General features: G+C 36.5%; 1 protein-coding gene across 1 annotated transcript in view; it reads left to right on the forward strand.

Annotated features, from left to right (window-relative positions):
• Window positions 1-14,705, forward strand: part of LOC129750886 (neuropeptide SIFamide receptor-like) — a 430,127-nt gene that overhangs the window by 139,587 nt on the left and 275,835 nt on the right. The window lies entirely within an intron of this gene.

Here is a 14,705-nt window from a genome sequence, read left to right on the forward strand (position 1 = left end):
TCAAATTATTTTGGATGATTTATAAAATATCCAAAAGTAATGTTGTAAACGCTACACAATCATTAAAAACATATGGTTTCAGCAAAACATCTAAGGTGTATCCGCCATTTTTCATTGAAGATAGTACAGGAGAATGCTGAACGGTATCGCTTTATACTTTGATTATAGTTTATTCCAGATTTTCTTGATATATTCAGGCTTGCCGGAAAATCCAGTAAAAAATCCAAATAAGTCAAATCTGGCCGAAATGTCCAGATATTGTTTAATACTTCCAGAGTTTTGCTCGTGTTTATTCTGATTATTTGCTTAATCAAATAAAAATCTGAAATTCCTCTCCAAATTTTTTTAGATTTTGTGTTAAATTTTTCAAAAATTTACATAAATTTTGCCCTTTTTTGATTTTTTTTTCATAAATCGTTCTGAATGCTCTAGAAGCAACTAGTCATCTGATGTCTTTTCAGTTATTGGTGACAAAAAATCTGAAAGACCCCTACTTAAAAATAACTTGTACATAATACATCATTCGATAATACCATTGGGATGAAAATAATCGACTTAAAAACATGAGGGGCATTAATATTGGAACGATCGCTAAAGGTTTTTTCATTGAAAACTCAATAGAATATTCGACCGAATATTCGGCCGAATATTCGTTCAGCCGAATAGTTGAAAAGGTCAATATTCGGTATTCGGCCGTTCGCCGAATACCCCTATTCGGTACATCTCTACCTAACAAAATGTATGTAAGTTTCGTATATAAGTAACGATGTTCCGCAGGGCAACAATATAGGGCCTCTCCTTTTCTTACTGTACATAAATGATGTTAATCGACTTCCCCTGCATGGCATACCCGGTCTTTTGCTGATTACACAGCCCTTTTTTTATCCCGGCGCACAATGAGGATAAAAAGTATAAACCCCGAATAAAATTAAATATCTTTCCTCCTACAAGGAACATATCTATGAAAAAGTACTTTCCTTTAGTGAAATTTTCCATAGAATCGATTGTAGTCGTAGTTTCAGAGGCCGCACGAGTTTACGAACGGAGGTATAATGCCTTTTTAACCCCGTATTCCCCTATATTTTGTAAACAATCCAGAAAAAAACTTATTTAGACTTGAACACTTTGAACAAAAATAGACCTATCTTGTGCAATTTTTCTGAGAAACCGAATGAAGGCTGTTCGAGCAACCGCACGCTTCGAAAAATGGAGTTATGGCTGTTTCTACCCTCAATTCCCCTATATTTTTCAATTTATTAAGAAAAAAGCATCTTCGGCCTTCAAAATCTTGAATCAAATGAGACGTGTCTAATGTGATTTTTTCCGAGAAATTCAGTTAAAGCTGTTTGAGCCACCGCAAGCTTCGGAAAATAGAGCTATGACCGTTTTTACGTTTTTTCGAGGAATGCAACGAAGGCTGTTTAAGTCACTGCACGGATTGGAAACTGGAGTTATGGCTGTTTTAACCCTCAATTTCCCAACATTTTTTTGAATAGTTCAGAAAAAGTAAGCTCAGACTTTAATACTCTCGGATATTGCAATCGAAAGGGAAATCATTTTTATATATTTGAGAATGTTTCTTCATGAAACTTTTTTATGAAGCAATCACATTCATCATTTGCAAAAAAAAATCTTATAGCGGAATCCTATGGAGGGTCAAAGCATTCGTTCAACGTAATGTCTTGTTTAACCTTGAGCTCGATTTTTCGAAAAACTACTCAGAATGTCGTTTTTTTTACATTTTTTTTAGATAATACCAGATTTCGTCATTTTATACGTTTTTTTAAGTCATTGTGCATCAAAATTCAAATTAAAATTTCGATTATCACGATTTCCTTTTGTCCCCCTTTTGGTGATTTTTGAGGGAAAAAAAACAACCGAAACTTTGATCGCTTTGAGGCACCCCTGAATCAAGTCCGATTGAGATGAAATTTTATATGGGTCAGTTTTTTGGCAATCTACAAAATGTATATTGAAATTTCTTCCAGCCCTATTAATTTGAAATCCTTATGTACTTACGAAATAAGTCGTAAACATTTCCAGATAAATTGAAGCTTTGAAAAAAATGAGAGATCTTGCTTTGGTGTATCAAATATTACGGAATAAAAGCAAAAGAACAAGTTTATGCGTTCAAATCAGATTTATTTTCAACTCTTGTAAACTCGATATATTCAGATTATAGATTAGATCGTTGGTTTTGTAGTATCAATATTATAAATAATTTTAAATAACGAGCCAATAAAATATATTTCCAGCGGAATTTACCCAAATCTGAAGATTAAGTACAAGTTATTAACTATAAAAAATTGCCATTATTAATTTATTGCATTATAAAAATCCTGTAAAAAAGATAAAAATTAAAATTAAACTTTTTCATAGAAAGTAATCTTGGAAATGGATTCAGATCTTGTTTTCTAAGAGTGGTTTTTACCTGTTTTGTGTTTTTTCTTGGGCAATTTTGAATTTTAATTCCTGAATTTTGTATTTTGTACCTGAAAAAAAAATTCTTACCTCCTACTTTGAAATCGTTTTTTAAATCCAAATTAATAAAAACAATTTCCCAGAACAGAATCCTTAACCAGAAATGTTATTTGAATTTTGAATCTCTGATTTTCTATAACCGTCCATGAATTATTCATAAACCATTTAACTTGTGAATTTGAATTAAAATTCCGAATTATGAAACTCTGATATTTCAATTCTGGATCACCAGAATGAATCTCGAAACATCGAAACACATCTGTCAGTTTATTTGGATAAATTTTGACAAAAAATTGTTTCGGACGCTGAATACATAGTTGTGATCACGCAATGCGAATTTTTCTTTGATTTGGCAAATAAAGTGAAAACATTAGGGCTTGAGATATAGCTCAGTTGGCAAGTCAGTTGCTTCCTGAGCAGATGTCCGTGAGTTCGAGCCCAAGAGTGGTACCGGATTAGTTTTTCAATCACTTTGCAACTAACCAACTGCAACTTTGATAAAGTCGCGAATGCCACAAAGATGGTAAAACGACTATAATTGAAACAAAAAAAAAGTGAAAACATTCAGGACAAATTTCCAGAATATATAAATTGGCAAAAAAACGAAAAGCTCAGTTCTACAGAAGAAAAAATGTGGATTTTTCAGAATAATATATTCAACTTTCCCTTATAAAGCTGAACACGTTCGTCGCCATGCTCATTTTGGTAGTTTTACTTGCTGAACCCAAAGAAATTTTCGTGCAGTATAGTGTAGGTATATGTACCATTAGAATGAGTCGATTTGGGGTCATTTTTTAATTTCTTAAACCTAAAAAGCTTCGTTTTGATCCAAAACTCATCCATGTTTTTTTGCAGAATTTTTAAGTAACGTTTACATGAGTAAATTTGAACTTTTAAGCTTGTATGGGAAAATTAAATATTTTGTACTGAAAAATCAAAATCATTTTTGTTTCTTCTGTGATACCGAGCCGGCTAATAGGCCCTGTGCCAATTTCTAAACTCTTGAAAGGAAATTTGCCACTGAATAATTTTGTTCAAAACCGTAACTTCGTATCTTATTAGACAAAAAAGTTATTAGCTGTTTTCCAGGAGTATGTCTTTTGTCATTGATAAACAATAAATTAAATTGACACCACTTCTTGTGCCCCGCGCAGTATTGCATAAAAAGAAGTCATGCAATACCTCGCTAGGCACCCAGCAGCGATGTCAATTAAATTTATTGTTTATCAATGACAAAAGACATACTACTGTAAAATAGCTTATAACTTTTTTGCTTAATAAGATACTAAGTTATGGTCTTCTGACAAAGTTGTTCAGCGGAAAATTCAAAAATTACCCCAAATCGACTCAGTCTAATTTGCCATAAATTCTGATTATTTATCAGTCCTGATATTCATGCATTCTAAAATACACTTTACACTTGTTTTAAATCTCTCGAATCGAAGACTTGTTGAAGAGTTGATGTCAATGGATTTGAACAAACATCAAAATTCACATATCATGCAATAGAAACGCTCATTCACAACTTCTCAATCTAAAAAAATCTACAATTCTCCTTAATTCAGATAGGACAACAATCACTACCTAGTTGGCTGTTGAAAAGTTGTTCCAATGATGGCAGAAAATAACCATTTCTCTAATCCGAATTCTCTTTCGAGCCATTTCGTTTTTATCCCTCGTGATAAGAAGAAAATACCTATAGTACCTACCTACAACAACAAAAATGGCCGATGCCGTTGAGGGGTTTGTCAAATTTGTTCTACCTTCACACCCGAACCTGTACTTCCTGGCTCTAAGAGGTGAGATTTCCTTTTTTTTCTCACATTTCTACCTACCTGGCTTAGTCCTCTGCCATGATGTAGCTCGTAAAATACGGGAAACTTTCCCAACAGCTTTTCGGTTCGGTCTCTCCCGTTTGCTGAATGAAAATCAAACGAAAAAAAACCAAGCGAAAATGTTAGATGATTCAACGAAAGAGCCAAACGAGGAAAACTCGCTGCGGGTGGTGGAGAGCGTTTTTCGGGGAGTTTATGTTGTGTCTGCGGGATTCTTCTCTCGGGTCGCTTATTTTCGTACCTCGCATCAGAATCCACTTACTCAGCCACTTGAGAAAGAAAGTTTCGATGCCATAAATTTTCACTTGTCTCGGGTTGGTCAGGTTGATTGGGAGTTCCTGTTTCTTTGGGTTTCGTGTCGTGGACGTGGACAGTTAGGAGAAAAAAACCAATGTCAACTACTTCGATGTCCTTTTCTAAATTGTATTCAAATGTATTTCCATTGATATATCGACCCGATAGTGATATCAAAATTTTTAAATAATTAATATACGGTGGAAATATTTGATGAAACATGAACTTCAATTTTGGTATTCCAAATAGAAATCGATCGAACGGAGGGAATATTACTTCAAATTATGTTGGCACATTTCTGTTCCATTTCAATACGGAATTCCTTCCACAAAATAATGCAATGCACCTTATCTGCCTTCCTCAACTCAACATAGCACCAATAAAGCTATGCCAAATGATGGATTAAATGGGGGGAAAAGTCAAAGGTCAAGTCACGGCAGTCGGATTGTGTGTGTGTTGGTTTGTAGAAAAGTCGTACGTCGTCCATTCATCGACGAGCACTGGGGCAGGAAATCCTCTTTTCAATTTTGAAAACTCATGCCGTGTTCCGTGTTCTACTAGGACTCTGAGTTCTGAATGCAATCGTCCTAGCTGGGTAAAGGCACACCATTTGCCCTCGCACGTTTCCTTTCCATTAGTGATAGTTTTTTTGTTCTGTGCATGCTTTCTCCTAACAAACAACACCCTCACCCCACCCACATGCTTTGGCTGTGTTTGTGTTAATTATAAAAGCGACATTTCCCCATGCAAAAGGTAAACACTTTTAAAAGTTTCACTCAAGGTGTACTGTACTCAATATTTGCTTTCTAAAGTTAGCTGAAGGAAGAATGTGTAGTGGTCTCCACTTTTCAGCTCTACTTAACATTTCCCTTTAAAAAAAATCCCAACATTTTTTTCAGTGTGCACATTAAAATTTCTCTCTGGGAAAAACTTTCAAACCTGTTTAATAAATAATGGGCACCTGTGTGAATGTACACCAGATGCAGCAGCAGTAGCACATACAAACCTCCATAAGCCATGCAAATAACTATCATGATTGATGCACGTCCGTCGTTCTTTCTAGGATTCGAAATGGTTCTTGCTGGATTAGCCTAGAAAATTTCGACTCTTACCCAGTTATGTTTCAGTAATCTTTCGGAAAAATCATTCTATTTTTTAATTTGCGTCAAAATTTCAAATCGTTGTTTCCTTATTTAAAAAACCAAATTAATTCATGAAGATCAAGATAGGTTGACATTGTCCTGCAAAATGCATAATTATGTGGGTATATTTTCACGCAATTTGAAAATGCGTGTTAATCGATTACTTGTTAATTAAAAAAAATCAAAGTACATATCTTTCTATTTGAAGTTCAATCTGTTGTATAAAAGACGGAATAAATACTCAGTTAAGATTCCGGTCTACCTAGTCCAAATTGGCGAGATTTTCGTTTGACGCCTGCCATCAGAATTTGTACAGTCACCTTATCCACTTTCTTCGGCGCAGAACGCCAGTTTGTTTTGAACGGTTGTGCTTAACTATCGTCCAATATTTTTCGATTGGGAGAAGTTCTGGTCTGTTGAGAGGGTTCTTATCCATGGGTACGACCTGAATGTTGTTAGCGGCATACCACTCCATGGCCTTTTTTCATAATCCGGTCAAAACAGCACATACAAGTCATGTTTCTTCAGGAACGGCAGCAAACGCTTTTGAAGGCACTCTTTCACGTAAATTTCCTGTATGACGGTCCCGGCTGCAACGAAAATGTCGCTTTACACAGCAAAAAACTTCTAAAAGTATATGCAATCTAAAACACGAGCGATCTATTTTTTCGCAAGTGTAATTCAAAAAAGATGTAATTTTCAACTCCTTTTGATGTGATTTTAGTCTTTTTTCAAAAAGTGAATAGAAATAAATTGTTTGGTTTGAAATTACATTCCGTAATGCAAAGTTCAAACGATCGATGAAATTTATATCACAAATAGTGTAAATTTATATTTGTTGAATAAGATATTACAATTAAGATCTAAAATTACATCGAAAACTATGTGAAACATAACAGATGCCATGTTTTTTCGCGGCATACGTTTGTTTACTTTTGACTCGAGATGGTGGTTCTATTACGATTAGCCAAAGTCGCTCGGAAGTCTCAGTTGCATTCCGCCCAGGCGAAATTTTATCGAATATGTTTATTATGAAGTGGTAAGTGAAATGAAATAGAAACATTGTATTTTAATGAGAAATTATAAAAATTCTTTTTAAATTACAGAAATAGCCAATTATCGAGATTCGACCAGGAGATTGGTGTGATCAAGAGTTTCCTGTAATAAGCATAATAGTCCGGTATACAATGCTTGACCCGTAAAAATACTAAAAATTCATCAGATACAACTCTCCAGCCTAGCCCTGTGTTGTGACGAAGAATACAATAATTATTCTCGTGTTAGTGGGTGACCGTTTTTTGTTAAGTATTATTTAGTAAATATATAGAGTATGGTGGGGTAAAAGTACGACCTTAGTGCTATCCTATTTTTAGGAAATTTTGCAGTTGTTTTTTTTTTAAACGAAGATCAGCATTGGATTCCTTAGACTTTTTTCTCTCTTCTAAAAAATTACGAAGATAAACGATCAACGCATTTGATAGCAGTAGTGAAAATGCCAACCAGCTATCGAAACGTACTCTTATCCCACCTCTGGGGCAAAAGTTCGAATGATGTGGGGTAATAGTACGACCATTCAGAATTCCACAATTTTGCATGAAGTCAAGAGGGAAATTGTTTAATATAAATCTTTGCTTACTTCTGTGTTCCCTCCTGATACAAATCTTATACATGGGCGAACAACCTGTGCGGATTTGGAGTTCTTCGCTAATCGTCCATATTCAACAGGTTTACGAAATCCAGTTCTCATCGTATTTAAGCAATTTTTAGCGCGTTCAGATTTACTTCAGTAGAACCTGTATATCATTCGTACTTTTGCCCCATTTACAGTTCGTACCTTCGCCCCTTCAAGGTTTATTGTGATTCACAGTTTATTGTGCAAAACAGAGACAAATTAATTTAATTCTTTCGTCGGCATTTGCTAGTGGTTGGAAACAACTAAACAGACACATTAAGACTTTCATTGAAAGCCAGAATTTTGATTATTCAAACATGTTTGCCGTTATTTTAAATATTACATCATTTGGTCAAAAAAGCTGCTTTACCTCATTTTTTGGAGTATTTTCAATTTTTCCAAATAATAATTTTGTCTGGATGAAGGCAGTCCAAATCACTATCAATCCACGCCAGAGTTTTGAATTTTTCTGTTCTCGGTTTGTGATAATCTCAAAACTTACTTTCACCCGACTCGTACTTTTACCCCACCTTACTCTACCACATGAAAATTAGATCCCATAACTTTTTAATTAACCAGAATCGCAACACTGAAACCCTGATATTTTTAATGAATATGTTTTAATATTAACGATGGAAAAGCTTAAAATTTACATGCCTGTGTATTTTTACACGCAGCTTTCTTCGTCGGTTTTCGTGCATCGACTTCGATCTAAATTTACACACTCCCAAAATCACATCATTGAAAAAAATACACAGTGGTAGAATTTTAGATCAAAATCGATGTTCTGTTTTCGTGCATCGTTTTCAATCTAAAATTACACGAATTTTTCTTGCTGTGTACAAGCCTCAGGTACAGATAGCTTTTCAAACGAGATATTTTTTCTGGAAAACTTTGATAGTTTATTATGTTTGAAAATATCTGCCACCTTTCCCCACCCGGATGCTGTATAAAACTTTTGTCCCGGAAGCTGTCTGAAATCTGCCTTGGCGTGGGTTTCGTTGTCCATTACCACGCAATCAAACTTTTTCAACAATGTCGTATACAGCTTCCGAGATCTTGTTTTTGCCGTAAGGTTTTGCTTTACATTGCGATTAGCAGTCACAACCTTCTTAAAAGTCGATAGTCCGGATAGTTAAAAGCTTCAAGCACGGTTGTAGACGATATTTCCAACTTATTGGCGACATCTCGAACGGAGAGATTGGAGCTTTGCTTGAAAGTAATAGCCACTCTTCTGTTCGTCACTGCGTCTCTCGGATTTCGATTTCCCCCAGATCCTGGCTTCTTATTTGTCGACAAACGTTCCTCTTCAGTTGAGTGGATACATTCGAGAAGTACAGACGCATTATCGAGAAGCTCGCTTATTATAATTCGGTTCTCCACAAAACGCTAAAAGTCTATTGTCAAGCCTATTATTGTTTAAATTCCAAGGTCATACAAAACAAAAGCTTGGGTTTCTGAAGTTTTCGGAAACGTGCAGCCATCATGGCTACCGGTGCCTCGCCGGTGCCATCCTGGATGTATGATCACGTATTTCCTACGCTGTCTCGTGACCGGCCTCTATCTTCAGAACCTAGGTTTCTAAGGATGGAACCTACCGATGGATCTTCGCTGAAAGGCGTGTCGCCTTTTCTTCTTACTAGATCGATTGAATCATGTGCTGGAAAAATGTTGCAAGCATGGATGAATAACCGTGTTGGAGAATTTTGTGTTCAAGTACAAAATAGAACATGTGAGAACAAACTTTTGAAGCTTACACGGGTAGATACTGGATCATCCAGCATTCCAGTTCAAGTCAAATCGTATGATAACCTGAATCAATCCAAAATCGTAATTTCATGTCAACAACTGATCGACTCAGATGAAAAGGAAATTCTTCAAGAATTGAAGGATCAAGATGTGATTGCAGTTAATCGGATAAAGAGAAAGGAGAAGGAAAACCTTGTAAACACTCCTGCTTTAGTTTTAAGTTTTAACAGTAGACTCTAAATGTCCCCCAGAGTGTATAAAGCTGGGATGGATGAAATATAGAACGAGAAAATATTATCCCAGACCTACAAGATGTTTTACGTGTCTCCAATTTGGTCACATTTCTGCCGAATGTAAAGCCGACAAGATTTGCCAAAACTGTGCTGGACCGTTTCACGTAAAATGTAGTCGACCTAAATAACGTCCCATGTGGTGGAGTATCGCTTTTAGTTAAAGATAAAATCAACATAAGTATATTCAATTGAACACCAATTTACAAGTCATTGCTACTCGCGTATATATACCGTCAACTGGGGCAACATTTCACTAGTCCATCTCATCGAAGCACAGTACGAGGCATTTTCGTGCAAGGTCTTGCACGACGGTGTCTTGTCCGAACCAATCCCGGTAACTGCTGGAGTGAGACAAGGATGTATTTTATCACCGCTACTTTTTCTCATCGTAATGGATGAGATCTTGACTGGATCGATTGACTGTAGACCAAACCGAGGATTGCCGTAGAATCCTTCAACCATGGAGCAACTGAACGACCTTGACCTGGCAGACGATATTGTTTTGCTCGCCCAAACACAACAAGACATGCAGAGCAAACTCGATGACCTCACCGAAAGCTCCAAGGCAGCAGGTCTCAAAATCAATGTCGGAAAGACCAAGTCGATGGAAATCAATACAGGAAATCGTTCCAATTTCGTGGTAGCTGGACAACAGGTTGAGACAGTGGAGTGCTTCCAGTATCTTGGTAGCCAGATTACGCCTGATGGTGGTACCAAGAAGGACGTCGAAACCCGGATCAGAAAAGCCCGATTTGCGTTTGCGAGTCTCCGAAACATCTGGCGGTCACGCCAGATCTCTCTACGAACTAAGATCCGAATCTTCAACTCAAACGTCAAATCCGTATTGCTGTACGGGTGTGAGACTTGGTGCACATATGCGGTGACGACGCGAAAACTGCAAGTTTTTGTGAGTGCCTGCGGAACATCATCCGCGCTTTGTGGCCTGGCAACTGGATCTCAAACGTTGAACTTCATCGCCGGTGTCATCAAAAGGCGCTAGAAATCGAGATTCGAGAACGTAAGTGGAGATGGATTGGGCACACGCTGCGAAGAGATGAAAACGAGACTTGCAGAGAGGCGCTTGACTGGAATCCAGATGGGCATCGAAGAAGAGGCAGGCGGCGAAGTCTAGCCGCTGAAATCCGCACAGTTGACGAGAACCTTGGCTGGCAGCAAGTGAAGACGCTGGCTCTGGATCGCCAGCAGTGGAGATCTTTTATCTCAGCCCTATGCGCCGGTCAATCGGCGCTGGACCCTTAGGTAGGTAGGTAGGGGCAACATGCAACACTTTTCAACTTCAATGGCTTCTAGTATCATGATGCTTACAGATAATCATATCTCTTATACATCAAAAGTTTTAAGGTTGATTGGACACCAAAATGACGTAGTCAGAAAAAAATATTGGTTCTACCAGTTATTTTTAAATTTACATAAACATGCGGTTTTCACCCTAACTACTAAGAAAAAGGGGTAAGTGGGTAAGTTGCAACAAACTCTGTAGGGGAGCACCCAGGGCAAAATGAGCACTCCTTTTTTCTACAGAAGTACGTATTTTCTTAAACAAATTTTCATAAGGATTTGTTGCGTACTATCCATAGATTTAATTTTTCACTAAAAAAGAAATATCCTTCTCATCTTTACAGAAATATTAAATAATAACCAGCTAGGTTCTCAAGTGACGAAAATATTGTAATTTTTGAGCACCACCAAATAAGCTTTTATGACCTTTAAATCATCTTGATCTGAAATGTACGCACTGCAACATGATCTACACATTGTTTCTGAATTTTCAACATCATTAAATTTTTGATTTTTCACTTTAATCAATTTTAAAACGCTTTTTTACATTAATTTGTTCACTAGAGGCGAACAGAGCACTTTCAATAAAGGCATAATCAGCATTTTATGCCGGGGAATTTAGCAGCGAATTCAACTCGATGAAGTCAACTGAATAATAGAGCTACAGCTTGGCTAGTTTTGTCTGTCGATTTAGCCTATTGGTAAAGTGTCGAAGAGGTAATCAGTAGACTCGAGTTCGATTCCTGTTCGAGGGGATTTTTTTTTGCACATACCATTCATGATTGATTTTTTTTATTGTTTCATTATACGGCTAATAGCATCAAAGCATCATCCGTCAAACAAAACACCAGAAACATAATGTCTGAGCATGTATTAATTCTTTGAATTCTACAAACAGACCTAGATTATTTTGTTATTGCTTTGTTTGATGAATCTACGCCTCACCGTTTAGTGCAATCATGATCATGAATGATAAATGAAAAAAAAATCACCTCGACCAGGAATCGAACTCGAGCCTACTGATTACCTCTCCGACATCTTAGCAATAGGACAAATCGTCAGACGATACTATTACTCAGTTGACATCATCGAGTCGAATTTGCTGCTAGAATTCCCGGCAGAAAACGCTCATTATGACTTCATTAATGGTGCTCATACTGCCTCAGGGGGTTTCTCATTATGCCTCTACAGTGACTGGTTTTCAGCTTTCGGCCAAAATTTTTAAAATGCATTTTTAAACGTTTTTATCTACTTTTTTAAGTTTCATCCAATTAGGCAATATATTACAGCTGTTCTCTATGGTTAAATAATCGTTTTCCTTAAGGTGGCCATTATGCCTCCATCTCCCCTAATTAATGAAAAATCAAATGAAAACGTTTGAAAATTTAAAGTTTTTGATACATTTGTGATGTCATAACGCATAAAGCACCAATTGCAGTATTTTTTGGTTTTGTTCGAATTGAATTTTACATTTTTTCTTTGTCAAAAATGTTTTTAAGAAAAAAGTGTTAATCTGCTGCATACATTTAGGGGTAAAATACTACAAAATATTCAATTATCTTAAATCATGTAAATAAATCTTAGGATGGATGAAATTTTAATGTTAAAAAAAGCATAATGCAAAACAATCATGTCCCAGCATATGGAAACGCGATTTATGAGATTTAGTTCTGATTTGCATTTTGTTGCATTTTGCCCCAGTTAGCTAACTGAATTATAAAAATATTTATATGAAGAAATTTGGTGATTGTCTGAACAATATTTATACACTAACAGCGTTGGTATTGAATAACGAAAGCAATATAAAGTTTGTAGGTGATACCATTAAGCCAATCCGTCATACGAGGTAAAGTTTTTAACGGCATCGAAAAATGTAAAAATTTGAACATCTATTGTTCGATTTTTTAAATTTTTTATAAGCATCAAAAATTTTGAAAAACTCTTTCACGATGTTAAAAACTATGTCATCATCAATTTGTTATCATTCAATGATAACTTTATTACAGTATCCGCCTTCGCCTTCGGTGTACTGCGGGATACGATTCAAGATCATCTTTTCCAGAACCTTTCCAACCATATTGACCTGTTTGCCGATGGGTTCCCCAATGGTTTTCCTGGTTTGGGAAGCAGAACTAGCTTCTGCCGTTTCCAAACATCTGGAAACATCCTTACCTCAATACAAATTTGCAGTGACGTTCGGAATGTTCCGGAAAATTCTATAATTGCGGCCTTAACTGTAATGTTCGGGATACCATCTGGTCCCGGAGCCTTTTTCAGCTGAAGGGACATTTCAGTTGGTGTGCTACACACTTAGAAAAATCCATGTAACATTACATGCAATAGCATGGGTAGAAGGGAATCGGGTATTTACAAGCAACAGTACTGCTCGTTTCATGTAAACTTCCCATCGCATTCAACTGCTTTGTTTACTGTAGGTTTACATTTCTAAAGTCACTCTTAGATGTGGCTGTTTATCCAATAAGAAAAAGATTCGGTTTCTCGTTTATAATACATTTATTTTCTAACACAAAAACTGCATCTAATGATAAAAAGCTAACACTTTAATCAAATTGAATATTACACACTGAAATATTCACTGTCACAAAACGCCGATTGGTGTTTTCCGATTCCCTCAGCGACGGAAACGACGACAGGTGCGGGAGGACATCGAAATCAACAGTCGAATTTCTGCAAAATAACAAGTTAATCAACATTGTAACTACTTCTCAAAACGGTATTTCAATATATTTTCACTTACCTTACTAAATAATTCCGTGCCCTCCACCTCCGGGAGGAGACTCCAACTCGATCAGAAGCAAACAGCACACGAACAGGTACAACAAAACACGGACGAAGGTTGAGACACTGAGATTTACATGAAATTGCAAGGTAATTTCATCGCAAATGTCAAGATGCTATACTCTTTTTCATATTTTCTGCGGCGATGAGACGAAAAAGTGTAATGTAAGATTACATTTTTCTTTCTGTGTACCGCTCTTGTTTTTTTTTGTCATGACTCTCCTGTAGGCATCACCCCTTGGTCGGTCATTGGCATCAAGACAAAGTTTTCTTAAACATGAGTCATTACTCTCTTTAATTGCTTATAGAGGTTTCTTTTCGCATTTTTTGAAAAGCGGCCTACGCTCGTCTCTTTCCGTTTAAGTTCGTGCTCTCTACATGTTTCGCCTAGCGCGAAGGCAGCTGGAACGAAAATTCGCGATTTCCTCAGTCCACCAATAAACTGGTGGATGTGGGAAAAATCAAACAGTTGTGCAGGACACCATAAATTCTCAGTAATTTCAACGTGACGGACGACAGCTTAATAAGAGAATTTGTAAAAATTGAAAAACACGGCGAAAGTGAACATCTTTCCCTCACAAACACAACTACAATTTGATTTTGATCATACTGATGTTAAAAAACGTTATAACAACAAATAAATTTATTAATTTGCTATGTTTCAAATCAAACGTAATACGCTAATGATCGGTTTCATGTATCACTCACTCACTGCCTGATCCATTCACTTCTGATCGAAGACCAACATGATTCGCCATATGCATTGCGCATTAGTGAGATTCCAATTTGATGATGGTGCTGCACTGTTTTGACAGCAAGCATCGTGCGAGGTGATCTGTATTTTAGCGATGAATTGAACGATCGATGATCAGGTAGGTCCAGTCGCAATCAATAACGAAACCCGACCGCTGTACGTTCAGGTGCGAAGTGCAATCAGAAACATTCATTGAAAATGAGTGATTTTCGGACCACTGACTCATACAATAAACTAACAATTTGACTATCATATTTAAAAAAATCGCGATGAATAATATATGCGAATAAATAAAAATCAATAAAAATATGGCAACATAATAAAAAAAAAGCAGTGATGGATCCCTAATTGCTTCCAGATTTCCCCAGTAACAGCAACGAAAAAAAA

The sequence above is a fragment of the Uranotaenia lowii genome, chromosome 3, assembly GCF_029784155.1.
Source record: "Uranotaenia lowii strain MFRU-FL chromosome 3, ASM2978415v1, whole genome shotgun sequence".
NCBI lineage: Eukaryota > Metazoa > Arthropoda > Insecta > Diptera > Culicidae > Uranotaenia > Uranotaenia lowii.